The sequence below is a fragment of the Lissotriton helveticus genome, chromosome 4_1 (genome assembly GCF_964261635.1).
Source record: "Lissotriton helveticus chromosome 4_1, aLisHel1.1, whole genome shotgun sequence".
NCBI classification, from domain to species: Eukaryota; Metazoa; Chordata; class Amphibia; order Caudata; family Salamandridae; genus Lissotriton; species Lissotriton helveticus.
Window position 1 is genome coordinate 973240900 of NC_136063.1, and position 11815 is coordinate 973252714.

Consider the following 11815-nt stretch of genomic DNA (forward strand, 5'->3'; position numbering starts at 1 on the left):
AAACAGTCAGTAGGACTTCATCATCTGCTTCATCTTCAATAGTATGCTATATATTTAGTGAGACTATTAGTTTAGTCTGTTAGAGCATGAAGTTAAAAACGCCAAGGACATACTTTTAATCAGTCTTCAAGCCAATACTTGATGATCCTTTAATGTTGAAAATAGATGTAATTTCTACTGTATCATGTTTATCTCTATATTTCCTTTGAGGAGAAGCTGATAAAATGATTAGATGAATCAATTCAATATAGGTGATGAATATATATTTATTACTTAACCACGTGGAAAATACGTTACTGGTTCAAAATTCTAACACTAAGTATGGAAATCTCTTTTGTATTGCATTTTTTTTGAAGTCATATTAGTTTCTTCATGTTGATAATATGAAACTATAATTCATATTAAACAGCTGAAATTAAGCTTTCCAAATCTTCCGGTTTAATTATCATTAGCACTGCTTCCTGTGCTGGTCCTCCGGAAGATGTGCAAAATGGCCTGTTAGCTTAGTTGGTTAGAGCGTGGTGCTAATAACGCCAAGGTCACAGGTTCGATCCCTGTACAGGCCTAGCTTAATTGTATGAAAAAAGATGAATTTTTCTTGTGTCTCATTTTGGACTGTTTATCTCCTTGGATCAAACACTGCTTGAAGGATTGGATGGAATCAGTAGCATTTCATCATCTGCTAATTCTTCAATAGTATGCTATATATTTAGTGAGACTATTAGTTTAGTCTGTTAGAGCATGAAGTTAAAAACGCCAAGGACATACTTTCAATCAGTGTCCAAGCCAATACTTGATGCTCCTTTAATCTTGAAAATAGATGTATTTTCTACTGTATCATGTTTATCTCTATATTTCCTTTGAGGAGAAGCTGATAAAATGATTAGATGAATCAATTCAATATAGGTGAAGAATATTTATTTATTGCATAACCACATGGAAAAAACGTTAATGGTTCTAAGTTCTAACACTAAGTATGAAAATCTCTTTTGTATTGTAATTTTTTTAAAGTCATATTAGTTTCTTCATGTTGATAATATATAACAATAACTTCATGGTAAACTGCTGAAATTAAGCTTTCCAAATCTCCTGTGTTTAATATCATTTGTCCTTCTTCATATGCTGGACCTCCAGGTAGATGTGCAAAATTGCCTGTTAGCTCAGATGGTTAGATCGTGGTGTTAATAACGCCAAGGTCACAGGTTCGATCCCTGTACAGGCCAAGTTTAAGTGTTTGAAAAAAGATGAATTTTTCTTGTGTCTCATTTTGGACTATTTATCTCCTTGGATCACACGCTGCTTGAAGGATTGGATGGAATCAGTAGCATTTCATCATCTGCTAATTCTTCAATAGTATGCTATATATTTAGTGAGCCTATTAGTTTAGTCTGTTAGAGCATGTAGTTAAAAAAACGCAAAGGACATACTTTCAATCAGTCTCCAAGCCAATACTTGATGCTCCTTTAATGTTGAAAATAGATGAATTTTCTTCTGTATCATGTTTACCTCTATATGTCCTTTGTGCAAAGCTGATAGAATGATTAGATGAATCAATTGAATATAGGTGATGAATATTTATTTATTGCTAAACCACGTGGAAAATACGTTACTGGTTCAAAATTCTAACACTAAGTATGGAAATCACTTTTGTATTGCAATTTTTTTGAAGTTATTAGTTTCTTCATGTTGATAATATGAAACTATAATTCATATTTAACAGCCGAAATTAAGCTTTCCAAATCTCCCGGTTTAACTATCATTAGCACTTCTTCCTGTGCTGGTCCTCCGAATGATGTGCAAAATGGCCAGTTAACTCAGTTGGTTAGAGCGTGGTGCTAATAACGCCAAGGTCACAGGTTCGATCACTGTACAGGCCAAGTTTAATTGTTTGAAAAAAGATGAATTTTTCTTGTGTCTCATTTTGGACTGTTTATCTCCTTGGATCAAACGCTGCTTGAAGGATTGGATGGAATCAGTAACATTTCATCATCTGCTAATTCTTCAATAGTATGCTATATATTTAGTGAGCCTATTAGTTTAGTCTGTTAGAGCATGAAGTTAAAAACGCAAAGGACATACTTTCAATCAGTCTCCAAGCCAATACTTGATGCTCCTTTAATGTTGAAAATAGATGTATTTTCTTCTGTATCATTTTTACCTCTATATTTCCTTTGCGCAGAAGCTGATAGAATGATTAGATGAATCAATTGAATATAGGTGATGAATATTTATTTATTGCTAAACCACGTGGAAAAAACTTTACTGGTTCAAAATTCTAACACTAAGTATGGAAATCTCTTTTGTATTGCAATTTTTTTGAAGTCATATTAGTTTCTTCATGTTGATAATATGAAACTTAATTCATATTAAACAGCTGAAATTAAGCTTTCCAAATCTCCCGGTTGAACTATCATTAGCACTGCTTCCTGTGCTGGTCCTCCAGAAGATGTGCAAATTGGTCTGTTAGCTCAGTTTGTTAGAGCGTGGTGCTAATAACGCCAAGGTCACAGGTTCGATACCTGTACAGACCAAGTTTAATTGTTTGAAAAAAGATGAATTTTTCTTGTGTCTCATTTTGGACTGTTTATCTCCTTGGATCAAACGCTGCTTGAAGGATTGGATGAATACATTGTAGAATTAATTACTATTCTTAAAACGCCTGGAATATCTATTAATGTTTCTAAGTTCTAACGCCAAGTAACTAAATCTCTTATTTATTGCAATTTATTGAGATCATTTTTGTTTAGTCTTGTTGATAATATATAAAGATATTATGAATGTAAACAGCTGAATATAAGCTTTCCAACTATCCCGGATTAACAATCAGTAGGACTTCATCATCTGCTTCATCTTCAATAGTATGCTATATATTAGTGAGACTATTAGTTTAGTCTGTTAGAGCATGAAGTTAAAAACGCCAAGGACATACTTTCAATCAGTCTCCAAGCCAATACTTGATGGTCCTTTAATGTTGAAAATAGATGTATTTTCTACTGTATCATGTTTACCTCTTTATGTCCTTTGCGCAGAAGCTGATAGAATGATTGGATGAATCAATTGAATATAGGTGATGAATATTTATTTATTGCTAAACCACGTGGAAAATACGTTACTGGTTTGAAATTCTAACACTAAGTATGGAAATCTCTTTTGTATTGCAATTTTTTTGAAGTCATATTTGTTTCTTCATGTTGATAATATGAAACTATAATTCATATTAAACAGCTGAAATTAAGCTTTCCTAAACTCCCGGTTTAACTATCCTTAGCACTTCTTCATGTGCTGATCTTCCGGAAGATGTGCAAAATGGCCTGTTAGCTTCGTTGGTTAACCTGTTGTGCTAATAACGCCAAGGTCACAGGTTCGATCCCTGTACAGGCCAAGTTTAATTGTTTGAAAAAAGATGAATTTTTCTTGTGTCTCATTTTGGACTGTTTATCTCCTTGGATCAAATGCTGCTTGAAGGATTGGATTAATACATTTGATATAATTGTAGAATTAATTACTATTCTTAAAGCGCCATGAATATCTAATAATGGTTCTAAGTTCTAACGCCAAGTAACTAAATCTCTTATTTATTGCAATTTATTGAGATCATTTTTGTTTAGTCTTTTTGATAATATATAAAGATACTATGAATGTAAACAGCTGAATATAAGCTTTCCAACTATCCCGGATTAACAATCAGTAGGACTTCATCATCTGCTTCATCTTCAATAGTATGCTATATATTAGTGAGACTATTAGTTTAGTCTGTTAGAGCATGAAGTTAAAAACGCCAAGGACATACTTTCAATCAGTCTCCAAGCCAATACTTAATGCTCCTTTAATGTTGAAAATAGATGTAATTTCTACTGTATCATGTTTATCTCTATATTTCCTTTGAGGAGAAGCTGATGAAATGATTAGATGAATCAATTCAATATAGGTGATGAATATTTATTTATTGCTTAACCAAATGGAAAAAACGTTAATGGTTCTAAGTTCTATCACTAAGTATGACAATCTCTTTTGTATTGTAATTTTTTTTAAGTCATATTAGTTTCTTCATGTTGATAATAAATAACTATAACTTCATGGTAAACTGCTGAAATTAAGCTTTCCAAATCTGCTGGGTTAACTATCATTTGCCCTTCTTCATATGCTGGACTTCCAGGTAGTTGTGCAAAAAAGCCTGTTAGCTCAGATGGTTAGAGTGTGGTGCTAATAACGCCAAGGTGACAGGTTCGATCCCTGTACAGACAAGTTTAATTGTTTGAAAAAAGATGAATTTTTCTTGTGTCTCATTTTGGACTGTTTATCTCCTTGGATCAAACGATGCTTGAAGGATTGGATGGAATCAGTAGCATTTCATCATCTGCTATTTCTTCAATAGTATGCGATATATTTAGTGAGCCTATTAGTTTAGTCTGTTAGAGCATGTAGTTAAAAACGCAAAGGACATACTTTCAATCAGTCTCCAAGCCAATACTAGATGCTCCTTTAATGTTGAAAATAGATGTATTTTCTTCTGTATCATGTTTACCTCTGTATGTCCTTTGCGCAGAAGCTGATAGGATGATTAGATGAATCAATTGAATATAGGTGATGAATATTTATTTATTGCTAAACCACGTGGAAAATACGTTACTGGTTCAAAATTCTAACACTAAGTATGGAAATCTCTTTTGTATTGCATTTTTTTTGAAATCATATTAGTTTCTTCATGCTGATAATATGAAACTATAATTCATATTAAACAGCTGAAATTAAGCTTTCCAAATCTCCCGGTTTAACTATCATTAGCACTGCTTCCTGTGCTGGTCCTCCGGCAGATGTGCAAAATGGCCTGTTAGCTCAGTTGGTTAGAGCGTGGTGCGAATAACGCCCAGGTCACAGATTCGATCCCTGTACAGGCCAAGTTTAATTGTTTGAAAAAAGATGAATTTTTCTTGTGTCTCATTTTGGACTGTTTATCTCATTGGATCAAACGCTGCTTGAAGGATTGCATGAATACATTTGATATAATTGTAGAATGAATTACTATTCCTAAAGCGCCTGGAATATCTATTAATGGTTCTAAGTTCTAACGCCAAGTAACTAAATCACTTATTTATTGCAATTTATTGAGATCATTTTTGTTTAGTCTTGTTGATAATATATAAAGATACCATGAATGTTAACAGCTGAATATAAGCTTTCCAACTATCCTGGATTAACAATCAGAAGGACTTCATCATCTGCTTCATCTTCAATAGTATGCTATATATTTAGTGAGACTATTAGTTTTGTCTGTTAGAGCATGAAGTTAAAAACGCCAAGGACATACTTTCAATCAGTCTCCAAGCCAATACTTGATGCTCCTTTAATGTTGAAAATAGATGTATTTTCTACTGTATCATGTTTATCTCTATATTTCCTTTGAGGAGAAGCTGATAAAATGATTAGATGAATCAATTGAATATAGGTGTGTGTTACATTCTAATCTTTCTTTCTCTTTCCCCTTCTCCTTTAAGTGCATGCGACTGGTTGTGTTTCATAATGTATTCCAGATTCTGAACAGAGCTTTCTTCATGTAACATTCTGCTCTGAATTGTCAGTTGTATCCTGATGCTGTTGTACTTAGACCCTATGCTCTGCTGAGAAATAAATCTCTTGAATTATACTTTTTTCCTTGGATTATTACAAAATTTGGCGACGAGGCTTATTCACTCCTGCCATTACCAGCAGAGGAGCGGAGTTTTGGACCCATTTTATTCAATTTTACCTCATTTTTGAACTATCTGGATTTATTTACTGCATGTTATTTTCCAAACTTTGGAATCGTTTCTACTACTTCATTACGACTTCTACTTGAGGTAAACCTGGATTTTGTTGCATTTTCGCTGTCAATTTACTAATTTGCCGCATTGCATCTTTCAAAACTTTTCTGTACCTTCACGAAGCCGCGCTGCTTCGAATCCTCACCTACGGAGCTGAGTATCCTGTCACGTCACTAAACCCCTTTGACGTGTTTGCCGACAGAGCCTCCGCTCTAAACAAGAGACTACGCATGCGCACCTGTGTTTCCCTGACAACGGAAATCACAAGCACCACGTCCTCACGTAAGCGCGTCCTTGGTTTCCTGGCGCGTCCTTTGTTCCTGGCAACGGAGGTCACAAGCGCCATTACGCGCTGCTTAACAACGGAAGCAGCATCTAACAACGATAACAAAAGCGGCAATATTTCATGAAATAAAACATCAGAAACTGCGTTTTCTCAAAGCGACTTACAAATATTTCACAGCTACGGTCACAGAGCGTTTTGCAAGTATTTATTTACATTGAAATATTTATTTCATCAATATTTACATTTTAAATGTTTTATACATCTGCAATGTAAAATACTTCTTAAGTTTCTACATACTTTGTTTATTTTAATTTAATATTTTACTACTATTTCTTCATAATGCAATTTGATCCTCCATCCAAATTTCTTCAAACCAAAGGTGATCCACCCATACCTTGGTCTAGATGGAAGGAAGAATTTTTTAATTACATGCGTGCTATTGATGGAGAACGCATGGGTGCTGAGAGAAAGAAAAGTATTCTTTTACATTGCATTGGTTCTGAAGGACAAGAGATTTTCAGAAATTTACCGCAATTGACTGTTCCTACTGGAAGTGGGGATACTTTAAACGTCTACGTTGAAGCTCTAAATAGGTTAGAAAAAAGATTCAAACCAACTGCTAATATTGCCCTAAATCGTTTTAAATTCTATACTAGGGCACAAAAACAGGATGAATCTTTTGATGACTTTTTGACTGCATTGAGAGCACTGTCCATACATTGTAATTTTGGAGCAATGACGGATGAAATGATTCGAGACCAAATAATTGTGCATGTCAAAAACAAAAAGACTCAAGATAAACTATGGTGCTTGGGTGATCCCAATTTAGAGGAAACTATTGCCATTGCCAAATCTACGGAATTATCTGAAAAATGGATGGACATTGTGGTTAAACAAAGTTCTTCTTCCAATAAAACCACAACAGAGGAGGAAGTATGCATTGTCAAGCCAAAAGAAGACTACAAAAAATTTTCTTCTGCCCAAAAAGGGAATAAAACCTCCTACATGGGAAGCAATAGAAAAACAGAATTTAATAATAATTTAGTCTGTTATAGATGTGGGAGTAAATCCCATATTGCTTCATTTCAAGGCTGTTCTGCTTTGAACAAAGAATGTAATGTTTGTGGGAAGATTGGACATTTTGGCAATGTTTGCAGGGAAAAACGTTTCAACAATCAATCCCGAATGTTACAATCACGACCATCTTCTAGTAACTTTACTCCTGCAAAGGTCTCTTCTATCACAAATACTGAAGAAGATATACAAGTTTTATCCGAAAAATGGATGGACATTGTGGTTAAACAAAGTTCTTCTTCCAATAAAACCACAACAGAGGAGGAAGTATGCATTGTCAAGCCAAAAGAAGACTCCAAAAAATTTTCTTCTGCCCAAAAAGGGAATAAAACCTCCTACATGGGAAGCAATAGAAAAACAGAATTTAATAATAATTTAGTCTGTTATAGATGTGGGAGTAAATCCCATATTGCTTCATTTCAAGGCTGTCCTGCTTTGAACAAAGAATGTAATGTTTGTGGGAAGATTGGACATTTTGGCAATGTTTGCAGGGAAAAACGTTTCAACAATCAATCCCGAATGTTACAATCACGACCATCTTCTAGTAACTTTACTCCTGCAAAGGTCTCTTCTATCACAAATACTGAAGAAGATATACAAGTTTTAGATAGAGGTTATGTTGTCTCTATTGTACACTCAGGTCGTGTATTGTTTACTTGTAAAAAATCACCTAAATGCATTTTTAATATTTTTACGGTTCAAGTAGAACTCATGGTGGATTCAGGGTCGCCCTGGACCATTATTACCATGGAATATTTTAAAGAAAAATTACTGGGTGTGTGTGATATTGCTAATATAGAAGTACCTGATATTCTTGCTGATGATTTTAATGGTGCTAAGATTGTTGTAGAAGATTACTTTAGAGTACCTTTAACTTCCAGAGGTAGAATGGCTCATATCAAATTGTATATTGCTGCCAAAGGCGTAAATGTGCTGGGATGGCATGATCAGTGGGAGCTTGGCATCACACTAAATCCACGTGCCAAAGATCCTGTGTCATTATGCAGTGATCAAGATATGTTAAATAGTGAACAAGAAATGATAAATTTTATCTTTCCTTGTTTTGAAGAGAAGAAAAAGATGTCCTTTTGGAGCAAGAAATTCAACAAAGTATTTTGTGATCAGTTAGGTAAATTGAAGAATTTTACACATAAAATTGTACTTAAGGAAGGAGCGCTCCCGGTCAAACAGAAATTAAGAGGTGTTCCCCTTAATGTAAGGGATGAATTGAAAGAAATGTTGAATGATTTGTTGAGTGAGAACATTATTGAAGCCATTGAATCCTCAGAATGGGTTTCCCCCATTGTTCTCGTGCGTAAATCGGACCAAAAATTGAGGGTCTGCATTAATTTAAGAGCTCTAAATGCCAATATTATTATTGATTGCCACCCTTTACCTAACATTAATGAGCTTGTCTCTCTCTTTGATGGTGCGCAGATATTTTCCACTTTAGACCTTAGATCTGCGTATCATCAAATTGAACTTGCAGAAGAATCTAAAAAATATACAGCTTTCATCACTCCCATGGGTTTATTTCAGTACAGAAGGATGCCTTTTGGATTAGCTTCTGCTGCTTCTGTATTCCAACGAGTTATGTTCCAAATTTTCAGGGATCTTGATTCTTTCGTTAAATGTTTTCAAGACGACATTTTAATTTTTTCCAAAAATGACAGTGACCATGTTGTACATTTAGATGCAGTTTGTAAGAGACTTGAACAATATGGTCTTACTCTTAAAGGGCATAAGTGCAAATTATTTCAGAAATCTGTAGAATATTTGGGCCATACATTATCTGGGGAAGGCCTTATTCCTAAAAAATCCAATGTTGAGGCCATCCTTAATGCTCCATCTCCGGTAAATAAGGATCAACTTCTTTCCTTTTCAGGAATGTGCGAGTACTACAGCAAGTTTGTGGTGAATTTTGCCACTAAGATGGAGCCGTTGAGGAAATTACTGAGGCAAAATAATGCATTTAAATGGGAAAATGAACAGGAGAACGCTTTCATGGCAATTAAAAAAGACATTGTTAATTCCCCAACGTTAAAGCCTTTTAGAATGGGTAGGACATGCATTATCACCACGGATGCAAGCTTATATGGTCTGGGTTGTGTGTTGTCACAAACAGATGGTAGATTGGAATGGAATGTTGCGTTTTCCTCCAGAACGCTGAATGATACTGAGCGCAGATATGCAGTCATTGAGCATGAATTGCTTTCATGTGTGTGGGCGATTGAACATTACAGAATTTACATTTGGGGTAGTAAATTTATTCTGCGTACAGATCATAAACCCCTTTTGAACATTCTTTCTGCTGGAGGTGGCTGGAATTCCACAGCAAGAATTGCACGCCTTGCATCTAGGTTACAGGAATACAATTTCACAGTAGAATACATACCTGGAAAAAAAAATGTCACTGCAGATTGCCTTTCACGCCTTCCTTGTGTAGATAGCCAGAATAGTGTAAATGGACTTGTTGAGGCTGATTGTGTGTTAAGTCTTTCTGATATTGTTTCTCCCCATTATCAGGATATTTCTGAAGAGTTCTGGTTGAAGTGTCAGGATGAGGATGAAAAATTTGTTTTACTGAAAAGATTCATTCTTGAAGGTTGGCCTGATAAACACTGTGTCAAGGATGAGTTACTTCCTTTTTATAAAGTTATGGAGGAATTAGGTTGTGAAGGGAATCTGATTTTCAAGGCGGGTAAATGTGTCCCACCTAGTGGAGTACAAGAATTGATTTTGAAACTGGCACATAAAACTCATCCAGGTATATCAGCCATGAAGCGTTTAATTAGATTACATTTTTGGTAGCCAGGCATGGACAGATATGTGGATCGTACTGTCAGGGAGTGTTCTGCGTGTTGTTCTAATGATAAAATGCTTAGAGTACATGTTCCTCCCCTTAAAACTGTGAAATGGCCCGAATTACCTTGGAGTAAAATTGCATTCCACATCTCAGGTCCATTCCACATTCTTCCGGAGTCTTCACGTTTTGCTTTGGTCATCATAGACTATCACTCTAAATGGCCAGAGGTTAAGTTTGTGGCAAAAGCAACTTCTGAGGCCGTCATTACATTTTTCAAGGAAGTGTTTTCTAGAGAAGGGTGTCCCTCTGTTTTAATTTCTGATAATGGTGTACAGTTAGTTTCATCAGACATGAAGTCCTTTTTGAAGAATTGTAACATCAGGCACATTCAAACCTCTCTCTATGAACCACATGAGAATGGCCAAGTAGAAAGGTTCAATAGGGTTCTCAAAAGTTTTGTCACTGATTCCATAGAAGAAAAAGGTAATTGGTTAAATATACTCAGGGAAAAACTTTGGTGTTATCGTATCACACCTCACACCACTACTGAGATTAGCCCTTTTAGATTGCTCAAAGGTAGAGATCCTGCTTCTTCGATTTGTCCTTGGTGGTTTAAGGAGAAGTGTGGGGAGTTGACTGATAATAGAATTGACATTCAGAGTGTTGCCAATAAGATTGGTGACAAGCAGAATAAATCAGCTTTGTGGTACAACAACAAATGGAAAACAAGAGTGCATAAATTTAAGATTGGTGATTGGGTCAGGATTGTGAAACCAGTTATGGTAAGCAAGGGAATGAGTAAGTATGGAAGGCCCATTCAGATTGTTAAAGTTTTTAATAATACTGTTGTCACCCAGGATGGCAAAACTTGGAATGTGAGTAAAGTAGCAAAATGTCCTACTTTTCAAGATGCTCAATTAAGAAACAACCAATGTCAAAATGACTATTCGAATGTTAGCATCGGTCCTGAACAGTATTCTGACACTGTAGCATCAAGAGTTAAAGATGATGTACGTATCAGAAGAAGACCTAATTCTTTGCAAGACTATGTTTAATCTTACCTTTCATTTTCCTTAATTTTCATATAAGGGAGATGTGTTACATTCTAATCTTTCTTTCTCTTTCCCCTTCTCCTTTAAGTGCATGCGACTGGTTGTGTTTCATAATGTATTCCAGATTTTGAACAGAGCTTTCTTCATGTAACATTCTGCTCTGAATTGTCAGTTGTATCCTGATGCTGTTGTACTTAGACCCTATGCTCTGCTGAGAAATAAATCTCTTGAATTATACTTTTTTCCTTGGATTATTACAGTGATGAATATTTATTTATTGCTAAACCACGTGGAAAAAACATTACTGGTTCAAAATTCTAACCCTAAGAATGGAAATCTCTTTTGTATTGCAATTTTTTTGAAGTCATATTAGTTTCTTCATGTTGATAATATGAAACTATAATTCATATTAAAGAGCTGAAATTAAGATTTCCAAATCTCCCGATTTAAATATCATTAGCACTGCTTCCTGTGCTGGTCCTCCAGAAGAAGTGCAAAATGGCCTGTTAGCTCAGTTGGTTAGAGCGTGGTGCTAATAACGCCAAGGTCATAGGTTCGAGCCCTGTACAGGCCAAGTTTAATTGTTTGAAAAAAGATGATTTTTTTTGTGTCTCATTTTGGACTGTTTATCTCCTTGGATCAAACGCTGCTTGAAGGATTGGATGGAATCAGTAGCATTTCATCATCTGCTAATTCTTCAATAGTATGCTATATATTTAGTGAGCCTATTAGTTTAGTCTGTTAGAGCATGCAGTTAAAAACGTGAAGGACATACTTTCAATCAGTCTCCAATCCA

General features: G+C 35.2%; 2 non-coding genes across 2 annotated transcripts; both read left to right on the forward strand.

Annotated features, from left to right (window-relative positions):
* Positions 1 to 492: 492 nt before the first annotated feature.
* Positions 493 to 566, forward strand: TRNAI-AAU (transfer RNA isoleucine (anticodon AAU)). Its single transcript has one exon. It is a non-coding gene; the product is annotated as a tRNA-Ile (tRNA).
* Positions 567 to 11519: 10953 nt separating this feature from the next.
* TRNAI-AAU (transfer RNA isoleucine (anticodon AAU)) lies at positions 11520 to 11593 on the forward strand. The gene has a single exon. It is a non-coding gene; the product is annotated as a tRNA-Ile (tRNA).
* The last annotated feature ends 222 nt before the right edge of the window (positions 11594 to 11815 follow it).